The 20,198-nt window shown below is 44.1% G+C and overlaps 1 protein-coding gene and 1 long non-coding RNA gene across 3 annotated transcripts in view; one reads left to right on the top strand and one right to left on the bottom strand.

The window, feature by feature from the left end:
- DISP1 (dispatched RND transporter family member 1) overlaps window positions 1-20,198 on the top strand; it is a 91,240-nt gene that overhangs the window by 1,663 nt on the left and 69,379 nt on the right. The gene's annotated exons all lie outside the window — the stretch shown is intronic.
- LOC308474232 overlaps window positions 14,490-20,198 on the bottom strand; it is a 32,563-nt gene continuing 26,854 nt past the window's right edge. Inside the window, exon 3 of the long non-coding RNA XR_013984595.1 lies at window positions 14,490-16,528. This is a non-coding gene — a long non-coding RNA (uncharacterized lncRNA). The remainder of the gene's footprint in view (window positions 16,529-20,198) is intronic.

Genomic DNA, 20,198 nt, shown 5'->3' with positions numbered 1-20,198 from the left:
TATTCTTGTGTGTTTGAACTGGATATTAAGAGGATGCTTATGCACACATACGGTATCTTTCTAAAGGGGCTTTACAGATAAAAGATACATGTTGACTGAAGGTCAAGCATGGAAGGTGGAATTTGAAGGAAAGGACCACATGTTTTGTCTAGTCCAAGGATAGTCAATATGGTGGCCTCCAGTTCTTGTTAGACTTCCGTTTCCATCATTATGACTGTTGGCCATTTTAACTTACTGTCGCCTGCCTGCCCTAAAATTGGATCCAATTCCAAAGCCATCTCTGACACTTAAGTCAGAGACAGTAGGGAATTTCACCGCCTTTTGGGGTTAATTGAAATTATATTTGAATGCATTATCCTATAAAGTTTCTGTATGCTGGGTCAGATCATTCATCCATTTAGTTAAGTATTGTTTACTTCGCCTAGCAGCAGACTCAAGGTCTCATGTATTTCCCAGTCCTGGCATCTGAGAGCCTTTAATTGGAGGTGTCTGAGAGTGTACATGGGACCTTCTGTGCTGGTTCAGTGAGCCGCAATCCCAATAATCCTTTGGTTAATTATCTGGTGTACAAGAATCTGCTACATCAGAATATTTACATTCCTGTGCTAAGCACATATTCAAAGCAAAGAAAGCCCTTTTAACTTTAGGCATAACATTTATAAAACGACTGCTGCTTGTCTTGGATTGTTCAGAATTAATAAAGGCTCTGGTCATTTTATTACTCTGTAGTAGAAACAGAGCCTACGGATATTATTCCACTTATTTATTTTTTACCTCGGACGGGGCAGAATTTAGTTTGGGTTTGCAACAGGGACTGCATTTTTAAAGTACAGTGGTACCTCGGGTTACATACACTTCAGGTTACAGACTCCGCTAACCCAGAAATGGTACCTCAGGTTAAGAACTTTGCTTCAGGATGAGAACAGAAATCGTGCAGCAGCGGCACAGTGGCAGCAGGAAGCCCCAGTAGCTAAAGTGGTGCTTCAGGTTAAGAACAGTTTCAGGTTAAGTACGGACCTCCGGAATGAATTAAGTACTTAACCTGAGGTACCACTGTACTGGAAGCTAAGGCTTATGTTCATCTTCTCTCTTCCAAATATATCAGGGCTTGACAGTATTTCTTTTATCATTGAGGTGAGTTAGAACATGTCATTTTCCACTGTTTGTGTGTGTGTAGTTTTTTGTTTTTTAAAAAATAAACACATTGACAACATTTGGTTTCCCCCTTAATTTCCCCTTTCAGTTCCCGCCCACCATAAAAGAACTCAGACATAGCCCATTGATAGAAATGAATACAAGAGAAATAAATAAAGGTCACTTAATTACATGAATAAAACATTGTTCCACATGTCAGAAGAACCTTGGCTGGTCTTCCCTTAAATGGAGGTGAACCTAGAGTTGCAACCCTTTGCATACTTACCGTACTTGGGAGTAAGTCCCACTGAACGTAGGAGGGATTTAGGTCTGAGTAAACTTGTATAGGATTTCATTACATGTATGTCAACAGCATAGTAGGACCATCATAAAAATGTTGTAAGGTGAACCTTTTTACATATCGGTGCTCCTCAGCAAACCTACAGTCATGTGAATTTCCTGAGTTGATGAATTTTTAAGGTAGAGCATGCCTAAATTAGAAACAAAACAATTATTCAGTAGTAATGTAAACCTTCGCACCTCATCGGCTACCCAGCTGATTTTAGTAGTTGCTGAGGTTTCCTGTTTGGAATGGGATGTAGAATTCTGGATACTTTCCAATGCATCTGGTGCAGGAAGAGGAGAAAGAAGCAACCTTTTAAACTCAGCCTTCTCCAGCCTAGTACCTTTCAGATGCTTTGAACTGCAGGTCCCATCAGTACTGACCATTGGTTAATGGGAGTTGTAGTCCAAAAATATTTGGAAGGCACAAGCTTGGAGAAAGATGCTCTAACTTCTCTGTTGTGCCCTAGGGATTTTTTGTTAGTGAAATGGAAGTGGCCTTCAGCCATAGTATCGTCCTGTTACTATTTCAGATATTGGGTTATCTGTGGCAAAAGACAGAAGGTGATCATCCCAGAATAAGTATGAACATTTCTTCTTCCCCCACACCCCCTGTTTCTGCACTGGAGATGTAGACCGTGTCAAACATTGGAACTCGGGACTATGTTTTAAAGGGTTTTCCAGGAAAGAAATAAAGACTTCTTACAATGCTGACTCCTAAATCTTCATATTTTACAGCAGTATGTGTCAGTTTCCCACATAAAGCATCTCTTTTCAAATGCTATGTACAGTATTCTTCTTTGAGATTAGTCACCCTCTTAAAGTTGGCTAACAGACCAGAGTTAAGGTTTTTTGTTCTTTTTTCTGGTAGCTTAAATCCTAAAGTCACAAAGTGATGGGAAACAGGTGGCGGTAGGTATTCTGGAAGGATACAGTTTGTCACTCACATGCAATGTCTAATGAGTTGTACTGAATTTTCAGCCACATTTTGGAACATTTCAGATAATTCCACTAGGTGTTAGCCAAGGGGTGTATGAAAGAGCATGTGTGTGTTTGTGTGTGTATATAAGAGAGAGAGATGTCAGGTGACAACATCTTGGAATATTTCAAATCTGTTGTCAAGCCCGCAGGATCATCTGAGTGTTCCTTTTTTATCAGCAACCACCCAAATAGGGCTAGAGTTGTAAAATCAATGGAAAAAAGCCTAAGCACAACTAAGTTTTGAACCCCCCCCCCAAACTGCTCAGTTCATAAAATTTCAATCAATATTTCTCATCTTTCTGGAATCCTCTTCAGATGTTAATGGTTTGTACACAAAACTCTATCCTGAAGATTTGTGGCCGCTTAACAGTGTTTTAAAAGCATTAAAAAGCCTAATCAGTGAAAATAAAACCTACTATTAAAACTCTTCCACCATACCAGACACCAAAAGCCAGACTAATTTTTTTTAAAGCCTTGATAGCATTTCCAGAAGATGCTCACATGCTGCTTTGGAGGAATCCCTGGGGAGGGGGAAATTGAGGAGCAGAACTGATGAACAGTGACTTGATGTGCTCTTGCGCTCTTAAAAGTGGGTTAGTAGCTTTTTGCAATATAAGTAGTATTAGAAATTCTCCCTTCTCCATTATGTGTGGATGTTTTTAATTAATGCTGAAACCATATGAGGCTGTTTGCATGTATTGTATACTATTGAAGAAGCTTCTCTCACAACACTTTCTGGCTGTGACTTCTTTTCTCTTTGTGCTGACTGACTGCTGAGCTTCTTTTTAGAAGTTATTTCACCCAAGTTTGTATTACTTCTCAGAACTAGTGGCTTGGAACTGTTCTGTATCTGAAATCAGTCTTGAAAGTGGACCATAGTAAGCGTGTGTAGTTGAGCTGCATTTACATTTTAAATTTGCTAGTGTCTTGCCCAGTAAGGCCTTCCTAAAAGGTAAAGGACCCCTGACAGTTAAGTCCCATCGCAAACGACTCTGGGGTTGCGGCACTCATCTCGCTTTACTGGCCGAGGGAGCCAACGTTTGTCCGCAGACAGTTTTTCCGGGTCATGTGGCCAGCATGACTAAGTCGCTTCTGTCAAAACCAGAGTAACGCACGGAAACGATGTTTACCTTCCCGCCGGAGCAGTACCTATTTATTCTGCTTGCACTTTGATGTGCTTTCAAACTGCTAGGTGGGCAGGAGCTGGGACCGAGCAACGGGAGCTCACCCTGACGCGGGGATTCGAACCGCCAACCTTCCGATCAGCAAGCCCTAGGCCCAGTGGTTTAGACCACAGCGCCACCTGTGTCCCAAGGCCTTCCTACACAGACACATTTTTAAATAAGTTACTTTCATCAGATGAAGGCTTATTTAAAATGTTGTGTCTGAAAAACCTATGACTGTTGTTATGAAATCCTTTAAATCAATGTAATTTCTTCACTATAGTACAGAATTTCCCCCCCTCTGAAAATGTGTTGCAAACATTTAGTACTGTATTTCTATACAAGCTAAGGTTGAACCTTGACAAGATGGAGTTGCTGCAGACTGGAGTTCCCGGGTTTAGGAATTGGGTTCACAGATTGTTTTGGGTGAGGTTGCACTCTCCCTAAAGCAGAAATAGGGAATGTGTGGCCCTCCAGATGCTGTTGGACTACACCTTTCACCATCCCAGACCATAGGCCATTGTGGCTGGGGCTGATGGGAACTGTCATGCTCTGTGTTCCTGGACAGAGATAGCTTAGTCGCAGTAATCCATGCCCTACTAGCTTCCCAGCTTGCCCACTGTAAGATGCTCTCTGTGGAGATTTCCTTGAAGGTGGTTTGAAGGCTGCAACTTGAGCAAAATGCTGTGTGGGTACTGACATATTCAGTGACATACACAGTTTGGAAACATTTGCACTGGCTACCTGTTCATCACTGAGTCCAATTCAAGGTGTTAACTTTGATGTTAAGCTCTGGACTGTTTGGGGCCAGTTAGCTGAAAGACTGCCTCTCCTGATATGCTGAGAAGACCCTGTTGGTTGTGCTATCATTATACTTGGTGGGAACCTGGAACAGGGTCTTCTTGACTGTGGCACCCTGGCTCTGAAACACTCTTCTTCCCTGCTCTCCCTCTCCCAATAACAGGCAGACTCCTACATTGGGTGGATTCTGACAGGTTAAGGCATTTCTGTTTCACGCTGACTTTGAACATCATTACGTAGTGACTTAGGATTGAATTGTTATTAGATAAAGAATTGAATTCTTATTGAATTCTGTACTTTTAATTTTAACTAAGATTCTGTTTTTGTGTAATTTGGCTTTGTGTTATATGTGTATTTGTACAAATTATAACCTGTCTTGTGACCACGGGGTGAAGGATGGGATATAAATTGCTTTAAATAAAAGAAATATAGAAAACTGTTTGAGCATTGTGAAAATGCTAAGTTGTACAGTAAGCCCGCAACTTACACACCTAAAGCCAAAATAGTGTATAGTCAAAACACATTGGGTTCAATGGCGGGTGGGATTGCCAAAGTAATTTTCCCCAGAACCTCATTCTCTTTCCGGCCCCTTTTTATTTATATTTTATTTTTTGCTGAATGCGCACAAGTTGTGCAAGTTGTGAGCTTACTGCATTGCATTGCACATTCTAGTTACAAATCCACAATTTTAAAACTGTAACCACTTAAAATGGTAAAATATTTGCACCTTGAGAAACAGGAGAAGTGAATTCTTCTGTTCCTTTTTAAGTTAGGTGTATTTAGTCCTAGAGTAAACTTACTTTAAAATTCAAGGCTCTGTTGGGGGGCTAAAAAAATAAAAAGGATTAACTGTGGGAACAATTCACACACCTCCGGTTTAGCTGGAATGCTAAAGAATGATATTTCTCACATTACAGTTGTGCTTCAGGGTTAATGGCTGATTTAAAGGTGTGAACTAAGAATGCTTCATTGGAAACCTTTTATTTCTCAACCATAAATTACTGTTCACTGCATGGGTGTGTGTCTTTAAGTCTGAACAAAGAAAATGCTTACTAGTCTATTCAAACAAAGTTGCTAGTTAAGACTTTGCCATAGGCTGCAAAATTGCTTGGTAGATATCCCCTTCTTCTGGCAAAAGATGCTCCTAACTGTGGCCAACATTGTCTCAGAACTTTCTACTGTCTCAGAATTAAAATGCAGCACTTCTTAATCCATGTTTGTTTACTGTGTGCCGTTCCCCACATCAAAAAGGCCATTTAAACTTCTATTCGAAAATCTTGCCATTTCTTGGTCTCCTTCACCACTATCATTTATATCCTGCAGTGTATTGATTGATGGGTTAGGTTAATCAATTTTTAAAGAGTGCCCCATATTAATTGGGTAGTGGATTTTTAAGAAATTCTGTGACTCTCAGGACTGAACTGTGTGTTCCTTCTACTCTTGTGGCGAAACAGCATAATCAATTATAGATGGGAGAGAGGAAACAATTATGTTGGGACATTCAGGGTTTTTTAGGGTTTATTTTTTGGAAAAGTGGCCTAAAAATAATACTATACAAATTTGTCTATCTAGGTTAGAGTATACAGTGGGTGCTTAGGTTGCGAACGTGATCCGTGTGGGATGCATGTTCGCAACCCGCAGCGGCATGTCTGCGCACGCACGGGTTGCAATTCAGCTCTTCTGCGCAAAGCACGATTTAGCACTTCTGTGCATGCGCAACCCCCGAAACCTGGAAGTAACCCATTCCGGTACTTCCAGCTTTTGGCGGGTCCGTAACCTGAAAAAAATGCAACCTGAAGCGTCTGTAACCCGAGGTATGACTGTATATGAGTGAGCTTGCTCCAGTGAGAAATTATTCTGGGTTCCTTTTTTGCTAACAATACTAGAATTATAAGAGGGTTGGGTTGTTGTTTTGTTAAAAGGTGAGATGAGGTGGTTGAGTGATGGGTGGGTCTGCTCACCTGTCAAAACGTCGCACAGGGTGGGACAGCCCAGCCAGCCAGCCAGATCTTTCACCCCACACCTCATTTAGTGGGTTTTATGTGGGACTCGGGTGACTCTGTGGTCTAAACCACTGGGCCTAGGGCTTGCTGATCGGAAGGTTGGTGGTTCGAATCCCCACGACAGGGTGAGCTCCCGTTGCTCGTGCTCCTGCCAACCTAGCACTTTGAAAGCACGTCAAAGTGCAAGTAGATAAATAGGTACTGCTCCAGTGGGAAGGTAAATGGCGTTTCCATGCACTGCTCTGGTTTCGCCAGAAGCGGCTTAGTCATGGTGGCCACATGACCCAGGAATACTGTCTGCAGACAAACATTGGCTCCCTTGGCCAGTAAAGCAAGATGATGAGCCCAGAGTTGTTCGCTACTGGACTTAACTATCAGGGGTCTTTTACCTTAACCTTTTATGTGTGACTTCAGATAACTGCATATTTAATCAAGAATTGTGGTATTAGCAAACAACATAGCAACAGCCCATTTTTTCATGATATGGTGTGGTATAATGTTCTCATAATTTGTAGCTTCTTTCTGAGGAAATGATAAGAAAAAGAGAGTAAATACACACACGCACACGCACACGCACACACACGCACACACACACACCATCGTCAGCAGGTTTGCTTATTTGGAAGTATATATGTTCAGATAAGTGTACACCTAGGATTGCAGCCTAGGAGATGGAAAGGGTGAATTAATATCTGCACATCTAAAACTCAGCATCACCATAGTATCTTAATGAATAGCTATGTGAGCTTTCGTTGAGGCTGCCAGAAATTTAAAAATTCCTGTTGTTGGAGTTTAATTGCAGGAGTAAAGATTTAGCTAGATTACGCAACGCTTTAATTACATAAGAAGATAAGCTGTCCCAAGGTTTGTCATTATCGTAAACAATAGTCCTCTGAAATTTTACTATTGGTAACTAAAAGATGTCTGTAAAAAAAACCGAATGCAGGTATTCTGTTGCAGTTGAATGTAATGTCCCATTGACATTTTTATGTAGATGCTTAGAGCTTTGCACTACTTGGAAGTAAGCCTCCCCAAGTTCAGTGGGGGGGTTGCTTGCTAGTAAATATCCCTAAGATTGCAGCTTTACAGTTTTTGGAACCAGCCACTGATGAAGTAGACTGCTATGTCTGAGAAACTTGTTCCTGCTTGCTTTCTAATGTGTCACATTGGCTTCAGACATGCCTGCACATCATGCATGCTTCTTTGTCCAAAAGGGTTCTTAAAATATAGGTTTTCACTTTGGCATACATTCACATCTGAATATTGTTTTGCCTCTAGTGTTTTTTATGGCTTGAAAGCTGCCCCCCCCCCCAATAGCTGGCTTCAAGCACTGCTTAAAAAATGTCTGTGATTTATTTATGGCCTTCTAGAAAGTGACTAGCAAGATGTAAAGAAAACTATTTTGGATCAGTTCTGAAGAAAACACATGTGGTGCTTGCTTTTCCCTTTCCCTTTTCTGCAGTGTTCACCCTTACCCCAGTCTTCTTTATTTCAGTTTTGTGTTGGCTCTGGAGGTGGTGGCTTCTTATCTAAAGTCATACCTGTTTTCATGCACTCCAGACCAGAGCTACAGGCTTTATTTCTTCAGTGGTTAACTGTGGGATGGTGTCTTAGCCTCTCTACCGGTACCAGCTAAAAGGCAATAATAAAATATCCCCAATTGAATTTTTAATTTTCCTCAAACATTTTGAAATTTCATCAATACTTAATAAGGTACTTGTATTCTGCTGCTTTTTACCCTTTGAAAAACAGTGCTTTCTGTTGTTCAGTAGTACACCAAACTTGTATATATTGCTTTAATGTACAGGAAGAAAATCAGAACAATCTATCTACTCAGAGGTAAAGTCAAATCTGTGCAAATTACCGTATTTTTTGCTCTATAAGACTCACTTTTTCCCTCCTAAAAAGTAAGGGGAAATGTGTGTGCATCTTATGGAGCGAATGCAGGCTGCACAGCTATCCCAGAAGCCAGAACAGCAAGAGGGATTGCTGCTTTCACTGTGCAGCGATCCCTCTTGCTGTTCTGGCTTCTGAGATTCAGAATATTTTTTTTCTTGTTTTCCTCCTCCAAAAACTAGGTGCGTCTTGTGGTCTGGTGCGTCTTATAGAGCGAAAAATACGGTACTTTTATGGATGTATATATTTCAAGCAGCAGATGAAACCGCTTCAGTCATCGGAGCTCTGCTTATCTCTGAAAACTCAGACAACAAGTGGTTAATTGTGAAACGCTGTATAAACTGATAAAAGCATTGCTGTGGAAGAGCATGTGTAAAATTATAAATCATCCTTCACAACCAATGTTGGCCATAGCTCTGAAAGACACTTAGGCTGGAAACACATCAGAACTGGATAAAACCCGTAATGTGTTTCTTCATCACCTTAGATCATGAGCCAAATACGTACTGCTCCATATCTTCAACAGCTGCCTGGAATGCTGTGCCAATCCTAAAACGCTGTGGAAGGCAGAATTTTATTGCAGGAACTAAACCTGGCAAAACTGTTTTGCGTGAGTTTTTCAGTGACATGTCCTATGGTTAATGTCAGGGAACTGCCATCGGAAGGAAGGGAAGTGAAAGGGCTCACACAGGTTGGGAGAGACTCAGCAGCTGAAGAGGGAACCAGTAGGGGGAGAGGAGCTGAGCTGAGGGAAAGTGAGCTGGAGGGATGGCTCAGAGACACTTCCAGCGAAAACAGTGGGGAGGTTTCAGGACCTCCTGTAGGGACACCCACTCCTCGCCGGAAACTGTCACGCAGAGAGTCCAGAAGACGTGTTTCCGTTAAGGAGCTTTTATGTTGGAAGCGATTCCGAAAGCAACCACTGTCGGAATCTGCTAGTGACTAGAGGAGCCATGTCTGAGGGGCTCCGTCACAGACAGAGGTTTGTGGACTTGAACAAACTCTGAGGGGATACGATTTTACGCACAAGCAGCTCATCATCCCATCACAGCATTCCGACAGTCTTTGAAAGCAGCTTGTGCAGGAGAAGGCATCATGAGCAACCCAGCCGGAACCGGAGAAGCAGGAGCTGGAGCGGGTCCAAGCCTGGAAGAAAGGTACCGGGTGTTGGAGGTCCAGCTAGCGCTGCAGACGGCGAGGCTTGAGGAGAGGAGGGCTCAGGATGCAGACAAAAAGGGGAAAGACACCCAGCTCGCCAGAAAGGTACCAGGATTGGTGCAGAAGTTTGGGGGGGAGCCCAAAGACTATCATGGCTTTCGGACAGAGATGCAATATGCCCTCAATCTGCAGTTTGATGAATTCCCTGACGAGGAATCACGAGTGGCTTTCGTGATTGGGCATCTTGAAAAGGGGGCGAGAGACTGGGTTAGACCCCTGATGGCAGCGAATAGTGACGTCCTAAAGGACACGATGAAGTTCTTTCGCGCCATGGATCTGATGTTTTCCAGCGATATTGAACAGGGAGTGGTGCGCAGACAGTTAATGGCTTGCAAACAGGGGAGCCGATCTGTCCGTGAGTACTGGACTGAGTTCACCATGTTGATCCATAAATTGGGGTGGGATCTATCGGCGGAACCCATTCAAATGCTCTTTGAAGAAGGGCTTTCTTCGGCTGTGAAAGACGAACTTTCCCGGGCGCCCAGGGCGGAGTCTATGGACCAGCTGACCAAATCAGCGCTGACCATAGGAGCGCGCCAGGAGGCGAGAGCATTGGAGAGGCGGGAAGGGAAGGGGGAACGTTGGAAGGAGTTCCGCATTCCAGACATTCCAGAGCCAACTTTCCCGCCGGCAGAGCCGATGGAAATCGGAACAGCGCGCGCGCGCAGTTTCAAAGCCCAGTGAGGGGGGAAAGAAGGAGGGAAAAGGCGCCCGGAAATGCTATCTCTGCCAACAGCCAGGTCACTTTGCCAGAGTCTGCCCCCAGAGGAAGGAATGGCAAGGGATGGTAGGAGCTGTGGAGGGAAGAGAGGAAGAAATACCGGAGCAAGTAAAAGCCAACGCCTGGCTGCCACCGTCGGGGCACAGCAGCCAGGCCAAAGAGCAGTGAAAGTGCCCACGCCAGAACCTCCTAAACCCGCCCTAGTGATAGAAGTGGCGCTAGAGCTGCCAAACGGACACCCTCTAAAGATAAAGGCGCTGTTGGACTCAGGCAGCTCCTGCAATTTCATGAGCAAAGAGTTTGCAGCTGAACACCAGATACAGACGATCCCTTTAAGCAACCCCCTGCAGGTGACCACGATCGATGGCAGGGAGCTGTTGGGAGGAGAAGTCAGCTTGCAGACCGTCCCAATGATAATGAAGGTGGCAAGGCACACCGAACTGATAGCGTTTAATGTGGCCACCTTGGGAGGAGCTCCCATTATATTGGGGATGAGCTGGCTAGCGTTACATGATCCGCTGGTGGGCTGGCATCAGAGAGTGGTTTCTTTTGGTTCAGCACATTGCTTAGAACACTGCAAAGAGGGAAAGGGTTTGGCAGGGGCCCAAGCCACCCTAGCAGGGACTGAAGTAACGGAGAACGTGAAGGTACCACGACAATACGCAGATCTCCGCGACGTCTTCAGCGAAAGGGAAGCTGACCAACTACCTCCGCATAGACCCTTTGACTGTCAAATCAATTTACTCCCTGGGGCACAGCTCCCTGTAGGCAAGCTGTACGCCATGTCAGACAGAGAGATGCAGGAGCTAAGAGAGTTTATTGACAAGAACCTGAAGAGAGGGTTCATCAGAGAGTCCAGGGCGGTGGGGGGCAGCCCAGTGTTTTTTGTGGATAAAAAAAAACACGAACAAGCCGAGGCTGGTGTGTGACTTCAGGGCCTTAAATGCAGTGTCAGAACCAGTGGCTTTCCCTATGCCCAGGATTGACGACATTTTGACAAGGGTGCGGAAGGGAAAGATTTTCACAAAGCTGGACCTAAGGGGGGCGTACAACCTGATACGAATAAGGAAGGGGGATGAATGGAAAACCACCATGTTCACCCCTTTAGGGGCATTTGAATATTTAGTTATGCCCTTCGGCCTACAAGCAGGCTCCGCATGCTTTCAATCGTTTATGAACCACGTCCTGGGGCCTTTGCTTTACAAGAATTGTGTGGCCTTCTTAGACGACGTGTTGGTGTATTCTGAGAATGAGGAGCAGCATGTGAAAGACGTCAGAGAAGTGTTGAGCAGGCTGCAAGCCAACCAGCTGTGGGTGAAACTGGAGAAGTGTCAGTTTCATACCAAGGAGGTGGAATTCCTGGGGTATCGCCTGTCAGACAAGGGATTGGCCATGGATCCCGGCAAGGTCCAGGCAGTGCTGGAATGGAAAACACCCAAAACAAGGAAGGATGTGCAGAGGTTCCTAGGATTTGGGAACTTCTATCGTAAGTTCATCCGAAACTTTGCCCACCTGACGGCGCCCATTACGGACTGTCTCAGCAGTAAGAAGAAGTTCGTTTGGACTGAGGAGGCGGAGCGAGCATTTGAGGAACTAAAAAGGGCCTTCGCCTCGGAACAACAACTCCTGCATGTGGATTTACAAAAACCGATGAGAGTGGAAACTGACGCATCAGACAGAGCGATTGGGGCGGTGCTTCTGCAGCCAGGGAAGGAGGAGTCAGAGTGGAGACCGTGTGCCTTTTTTTCGCGAAAGCTGAACAAATCCGAGAGGAACTACACGGTGTATGACCGAGAACTACTAGCCATTCATGAGGCGTTCCGGAGATGGAGGCACCTGCTAATTGGCGCACAACATAAGGTGCAAGTGTGCACTGACCACAAGAACCTAGAGTATTGGAGGACGGCACGAGTGCTCAACCAACGGCAAGTGAGATGGGCCCAGGAGTTCTCCAAATTTAACTTTGAGATTTGTTACGTGCCAGGCCCAGAGAACATTAGGGCGGACGCTCTCTCACGCAAACCTGAATATTTGGAGGGGGAGGGAGCACCCGAAGAGAGACATGTCATTCCAGAGGACCGCTGGGTGTGTGGGGCGGCATTGGTGGGACAAAGAGAACTGGTAGAGGAAACAGAGAATGATGAATACGCCCAGAATAAGCTCAGAGGTCTTAGGGGTGAGGGAGAGGAACCAGGGGGTTTCGAGGAAAGAAATGGAGCTTTGTATTACAAAGGGGCACTGTATATCCCTGAAGGAGACTTAAGGGGGAGGGTACTCAAGCAGTTGCACGACAGCCCCACGGCGGGGCATTTTGGACAACACAAAACCATGTGGTTGGTCACCAGGGAATTTTGGTGGCCTAAGGTGAGGGAAGATGTACGGGAGTATGTAAGAGGGTGTGAGCAATGCCAGCGAGCCAAAGGGGAGAGGCGGGCACCGGCGGGGCTATTAGAACCCTTACCAACCCCAGAACGACCTTGGGAGGCAGTGTCGATAGATTTTATGACTGATCTGCCGAAGTCCAAGGGGAAAACAGCCATCATGGTGGTGGTAGACCTACTAACAAAGATGTGCCACTTTGTAGCCTGCTCGCATGCAGTCACGGCGGAAGAGACAGCGAAGTTATTTGTAGAACACATTTTTAGGTTGCACGGGGTGCCATTGAGGGTGGTCTCAGACCGAGGAAAACAATTTACTTCCAGGTTCTGGAGGAAGCTCATGAGCTTACTGCAGGTGGAGGTCAACTTTTCGACTGCCCGGCACCCTGAAACCAACGGGCAGGCGGAAAGAGCAAACGGTGTCCTCCAGCAATACCTGAGGTGTTATGTCAATGACAGAGAGAATGACTGGGTAGAAAAGTTGGCGCTGGCGGAATTTGCCTACAACAATGCCGAGAATGTGTCCACAGGGATGAGCCCCTTCTTGGCTAATTATGGGTGTCATCCCAGGGCTTTCCCAGGGGGAGAAGGGGAGAGATGGAGCGTCCCGGCAGCCGAGCATTTTGTAGAAGAAATGGAAGCAATCCATCGTCAGCTCCAACTCAACTTAGAAAGGGCGAAGGAAGAATACAAGAGGCAGGCAGACAAGAACCGAAGGGAAGGTGAAACCATAAGGGTGGGAGATAGGGTGTGGCTGTCAACCCAAGGGTTGCCGTTCAAAGGAGGTTGTAAGAAATTAAGACCCAGGAGATTGGGTCCCTTTGAGGTCATTCAACAGGTCAACCCAGTGGCTTTCAGGCTCCGGTTACCCAACCACATGAAACTGCACCCAGTATTTCACAGGTCGTTACTGTCACCGTATGAGGGGGGACGAGAAGGGATGGCCACTCGGGGACCGGTCATAGAAGAAAGGGAATGCAGCAGCCATGTGGCAGAAATCCTCGACGCCAGGTGGAAGGGGGATCAGGTGGAGTATTTGGTAGCGTGGGAAGGAGAACCGGAGTCAGAAAACACTTGGGTAATGGCAGAAGATATCAATGACGAGGTATTGATAGAAACGTTCCATCAAAGGTTCCCAAGGAAACCTCAGCCTGTGGAGAGGTTCCGGAGGGAATACTTTGGGACCACCGATGAGGAGGAGGAGTTGGAAGGATTCCCGGACTCGGAAGGGGAAGGGGAGATGGACTCTGAGGAGGAGGAGTACTTCGAGACCAGGAACCGCAACAGGTGGAGAGAAGTGTTCGAGACATCGGAAGATGAAGGAAGTTCATTCCGGGGTTTTGCCTCCTCACCGCCCGTAGAGGAGGGGGCGAGAGGGGATGAAGGGGGCCCTGGAGGGGAGGTGGATGTCAGGGAACTGCCATCGGAAGGAAGGGAAGTGAAAGGGCTCACACAGGTTGGGAGAGACTCAGCAGCTGAAGAGGGAACCAGTAGGGGGAGAGGAGCTGAGCTGAGGGAAAGTGAGCTGGAGGGATGGCTCAGAGACACTTCCAGCGAAAACAGTGGGGAGGTTTCAGGACCTCCTGTAGGGACACCCACTCCTCGCCGGAAACTGTCACGCAGAGAGTCCAGAAGACGTGTTTCCGTTAAGGAGCTTTTATGTTGGAAGCGATTCCGAAAGCAACCACTGTCGGAATCTGCTAGTGACTAGAGGAGCCATGTCTGAGGGGCTCCGTCACAGACAGAGGTTTGTGGACTTGAACAAACTCTGAGGGGATACGATTTTACGCACAAGCAGCTCATCATCCCATCACAGTTAATCTATTTCAGCCTTGAGATTCCAAGCGAACTTTAGAGCAAGTTATTTGGCTAGCTAAAGATTTTTATTGATTTCCTCCCCTGCCGAGCCATTGTGCTATATATTATGCTATTCTGCCGGGGTTCCTGAGTTTAAATTTGCCAGTTTGAGCATATCTTGTCACTCTTGAAAGATCTGCAATGCACCAAATCGTTCCTGGACACATTTCAAAGTTCTGATGTTAAAACCCCAAATAATTTGAGACCTGGTTATTTGAAGGACTGCTGTTTCCCATATGAATGTGTGGTGGGTTTTTTTTAAAAAAAAACCTTAGAGAGAAGAGGTCCATCTCTAGGTACCTGAGAGAGAACATGTGCTTCCCAGCAACTGATATTGAGAAGTATGCAGCCTCTGTTACTGGAAGTACTGTGCAGTGGTACCTCAGGTTACATACACTTCAGGTTACAGACTCCGCTAACCCAGAAATAGTACCTCGGGTTAAGAACTTTGCTTCAGGATGAGAACAGAAATCGTGCGACTGCGGCGCAGCGGCAGCAGGAGGCCCCATTAGCTAAAGTGGTGCTTCAGGTTAAGAACAGTTTCAGGTTAAGATCGGACCTCTGGAATGAATTAAGTACGTAACCAGAGGTACCACTGTAGTACATAGCCGGTGAAGACCTCTTCATTTGTAGCATCATGTCTGTGAAATGCCTTCCTTACACGAGGGGAGGGCACTTAACATTGACTAAGGTAACAGTGACTGTACCTACTTACTTAAGAGTAAACCCCATTGAACCCAATATGACTTATTTTTGAGTAGAATGATGTATAGGATTTTACTGTTCGGCACAGAGTTAAAACTTACTTTTATCAATATGTGGTTACTTCAGGATTTGCTGTCTTAGCAGCTCTGCTTCCTTACTGTTTCTGACTAAATGGTTTAATTTTGTTTGAGTTTCACTGGTTATGCTGCTGTTTTTTATTTTTCTCTCTAATGGTACATTTCCATTTTTTTATAGGCTGCTTTGTAGATCTTTTGATGTAGAAAAGGGGGATACAAATGTTGAAATAAAAGATTCCTCACATATCTTCCTTAGAACAAGACTTTTGAAATGTCCAGTCGCATGTACTTTGATTTTATTGTTCTCAACAGCTCTTGCTGACTTCTTAAAGACAAGTGGAACACACTCAAAACATTTTAAAATTAAACATCTTAAAACCGGAATTAATAAAGTTGTCTCAGCATGATGAGGAGTGTTTTCTCTAGGATGTTAATAAACTGACTTGTCTATATTGTACACATTTACACTGGAGTAAGACCCAGTGAACTCAGTGGGTTTCGCCTCGGATGATACATGTATATAGCACTCTGAATCTTATTGCAGTGAGCAACTTGCAGTTTTGAAATACATGTACAATTCAGTAAAACTTATATTCAAATATTGTGTGTCTGAAGCAATTTCAGCCAGGAACTTAAACATCAAATATTTCTCCCTGTGTTAAACTTGGTCGATAATGACTCGTATCTGTGCATAGTGCATAGTGTAGTGTTCTATGTCTTCATCTGAGCAAATGGAAGTTTATTCAAACCTTTCCCTTTTAAGTGAAATCCCTGGTGCATTACATGAGCTAAAACAAATTCAGACATTTGGTTTTCATTAGCTTTGTAACTGAAACAAAAACATATTTAATCCCAGAGTATTTTGAAGTTAATGTGCAACTTTGCTGGGAAGGTATTTAAACCGTGGTATCAGTTGCAAGTCGGCCACATGCCAATGTCTCAAAACTGTCACCGAACAAGATGTTAAATTACTTTTAATGTGCACAAGATTACATTTGTGTGGTGTAGTGGTATGAAGAGATTTGGGTGAGGTGCAAGGGAGGCTTGAGAACAAAAGCAACTGGTGAAAAAAGCAACTGATAATGAAACGCAAAACCAACCCTTGGCAGTTGTTTCTGCAATGATGGCTTTCTTGTGGCCATTGTGCAATTTTGTCAGCAACAGGCAGGAGTCTGAAGGGTGGGCAGAGGAGGCAGGGGACAGGAAGATGACCCAGAAGAAGGAGCTGGTGATTTGTGGGGTTCGGTGGTACCTGTGAGGCAGGGGGAGAAGAAGAAGCTGGGCAGACAGAGACAGAAGAAAAGCAGGCAGAGGGAGAGCTGCAGGGAGGCGTAGAAGTGGAAGAGACATTTTCACAGAGAGAGTTGGCTCCTTAGAATCTCCTCCATCCCCTCCCCACGGTCTCCAAGGTCAAGGAGGGGCTTAAGGGGCGACAGGAGCAGGTGGAGATGCCTCACAAGAGAAGTCCCTTGTGCACACCACATCAGAAGAGAGGGTTTAAATCAGTGATGGCCAAACTTGTTTTGGGACTACAATTCCCATCATCCCTGACCACTGGTCCTGTTAGCTAGGGATGATGGGAGTTGTAGTCCCAAAACAGCTGGCGGGCTGAGTTTTTGCCATCACTGGTTTAAATGGTCTGGAGGAGGCCTGGTGCTCCAACTGCTGGGATGGAGCACAGGTCAGAGGAAGGAGATGTCCAGCTAGCTATTTAGCAAGAGCGGTGCTTGAGATTCTTGCACTTAGGAGCTGATGTATTCAAGTGCTTTGCCAATAAAGAACTAAACTTCCAATTGCATGTCCTCCTTGCGGGGGACTGGATGTGCTCCGGAAAGATTTGTCCTTGTTATTCTACTTGGGAGTATTTAGTTTTAAAGGAAAGGAACTAAGTCTGTCGTCTCACTAAGGAAATCTTAGCTGGATAAAAAGTTTTAATTAAATCTGCAGGAATTGGCAAATGAATTAAAAACAAGGGAAAATATACCTTATTTGTGGGGGGAGGGTTTTTTGTTATGGCGATGGATATGTGTGTTATAGCAGGCAACCTCTTAGAAGAGGCCTCCTGTATAACAGTGTCAGGGGGAGGGAAAGATCATGCATTTTCCAAGATGGTGCCCACCTTCTGCAATTTTCATAAATAATTGTGTTAGAGATTATTTTTTCTTTTGAAAAAATCTGGGAAACATTTCTTAAAATTCCAAAAAAGGACCTTGACAATCAATCTACCCAGCCATGCAGACCTACAAAAAACCATTGTGGACAAAGTCTGTGGACCAGCAACAGGAAAAGAGGGCATAATGGAGAAGTGATGAGGATGAGAGATCCCAGGACAGGATGCAACATGACCAAAGAAATGGAAAAATGTATAGACAGGAGAACACAATGTGCTGATACAGGATGTTTGGATTGAAGGAGCATGCTATTACGGGCAATTATCACATAAAATACTATTTATTGTTACTCATTTATATACTGCTTATAGGCCAAAATAGTTTCTAAGAGCTAATAATAATAATAATAATAATAATAATAATAATAATAATTTTTTATTTATACCCCGCCCATCTGGCTGAGTTTCCCCAGCCACTCTGGGCGGCTCCCAATCAAGTATTAAAAACAATACAGCGTTAAATATTAAAAACTGCCTTCAGATGTCTTTTAAAGATAGGATAGGTACTTATTTCCTTCACATCTGAAGGGAGCCTGCCAGCTATTCATCTGAGAACTGCTCTCAGTGTAAATTATGACATCATCATCATAATTATCGAATTGTAGAATGTTAGAGCTGAAAGGGACCCTGCGAATAATCTCAGCCAATCCCCTGGAATGGAGGATTATACATTTGTCCCATACAGGGATCAAACCTGCAACCTTGGCATTATTATGAATGTTTTCTACCCAGTTTCTTATATTGCTTAAGGAATAGTGTATGTTACTGATAGAAAACTATAGAGTGACTGCACAATGTGTTTTTTGTTGTTGTTTAGTCAGTTAGTCATGTCCGACACTTCATGACCCCATGGACCAGAGCATGCCAGGCACTCCTGTCTTCCATTGCCTCCCGCAGTTTGGTGAAACTCATGTTAGTAGTTTCGAGAACTCTGTCCAACTGTCTTGTCCCCTGTCGTCCCCTTCTCCTTGTGCCCTCAATCTTTCCCAACATCAGGGTCTTTTCCAGGGAGTCTTCTCTTCTCATGAGGTGGCCAAAGTGATTTTTGAGGTACTATCCTAATTGAATTATTCATATTTCCTTACCCTGATTATTTATTTATTTTATTTATTTATTGAATACATTTATATATCACTTAATACCAGGACAGTCTAAGCAGTTTACAAAAAGAATAGTGTGTGTGTGTATACAAACAATGAAACTAAAATACTGCAGTACGAGATAAAACAGTAAAATCTCCCCTCCTGCCCGAAGGCAAGAAACACAGCACATTTCGAAAACATCTTAAGAGTCAGCGACCCCTTTGCTTTGTTGCAAAGGTTTCAAATTCTTCTCTTCAGATCACATAAGTTATTTTGGTGTCACATGAACTATGTAAGTGGATGCTTGCAGAATTGGTCTTTTATGCCTTGGAGGGAATAGTTTAGCCAGAAGAAGAAGAAGGAGAAGGAGAAGGAGAAGGAGAAGGAGAAGGAGAAGGAGAAGAATTTTTACATGGACCTGTCTTATATATTGTGTAGTATCCAGTGCTGTCACTTTGCTGATGGAAGGTGTGAGCAGAACAGAGAGGGATGCGATTTTTAGTGACTGCCCCCCACCAGTCCCTGAACTTCCCTAAATTTACTCTGGAGGGTTGTGGAGCCCAGAGCAGATTTTGGGGGTGCAGGGTGCTTCAGAGGAGAGAGAAAATCTCCCTCCTCTTCCACCTGACTGATGCCTTCTATCAGCAAAGGGCAACAGCATCAGATACCCCCGGCTCTTCTTTATAGCAGTTCATTGGTTCTCTTGACTTGAACAAGAGTTATCTCGGGGGGGGGGTGTATTTCTTTAACATTCAGGAAAAGGGCCAGGATCCTTTCAAAACTGTTTGTAGATTTAAGGTTAGGTTTGGAAAGTTCATGGTGAACATACCAGTTTGATGTTTAAAAGCACAATATATGTCAAAATGTCTTCAAATAATTGGGCCTTAATGGCAAAGTTCTGACCGTAACTGCCAGGCAGAAACAGCCATCTGTTCTCCATGTCGTTTCATTATTTTCATGCATGCTTGAACCATCCTTTGATTTCCACTTGCTTACTCCATTTCCTTTGAACTGTAATGTGCTTAATAATTTTTAGGAATGTGAAAGCCTGAAGAATTTAAAAGATGTATATTGGTGTCTCTTTAAGGTAGCAAATTGGAACTGACAACCTTTAAAAGGTTGTAATATTAACTTGAAGCTTTTTATTTTTCTTTAAGAAGTCAGATTAAGGATGCTCAAGATGGAAATAATCCAGTTTTGCTTCTAATGCAAGTTTGCCAGCTAAAATAGGGCAAATGTGCTTCCAAAGCTAATGTAGAAGTGGTCAGAGTACCTTTGCCGAAGAGCTGCCTATTAAAATCTTCACACTGTCAGGTCCCTCAGGCTCTGCTTCTGATACTGTTCTCTTTTACTGCAAGAAAGATTTCTGATGTCAATGCACCATTCCTCTTTTTTTGGGGGGGGGGTCATTTGATAGTTCAGTACATTGCAGATCTTCGATTTATTCAGATACATTTCTGAATTTCTTGTGGCTCTTTCTGTTATACAACTTATTTGCACTTCGTTTTAAAAATTGAAACTCCAGTTTTGGAGAGGGGTGGTACAAAAGCGTTTTATTATAACTCACCCTAAGAAAGAAAGAATGTCAAAAATTACACGTATCTGAACTGTAATATTAGATTTTGTGTGTATTTACTACATTTTAACAAATACATAAGGGACGCGGGTGG

Source organism: Podarcis pityusensis, assembly GCF_964106645.2.
Source record: "Podarcis pityusensis genome assembly, chromosome: 3".
In the NCBI taxonomy this organism is placed as follows: domain Eukaryota; kingdom Metazoa; phylum Chordata; class Lepidosauria; order Squamata; family Lacertidae; genus Podarcis; species Podarcis pityusensis.
This window is presented reverse-complemented; position numbering and strand designations above follow the sequence as displayed.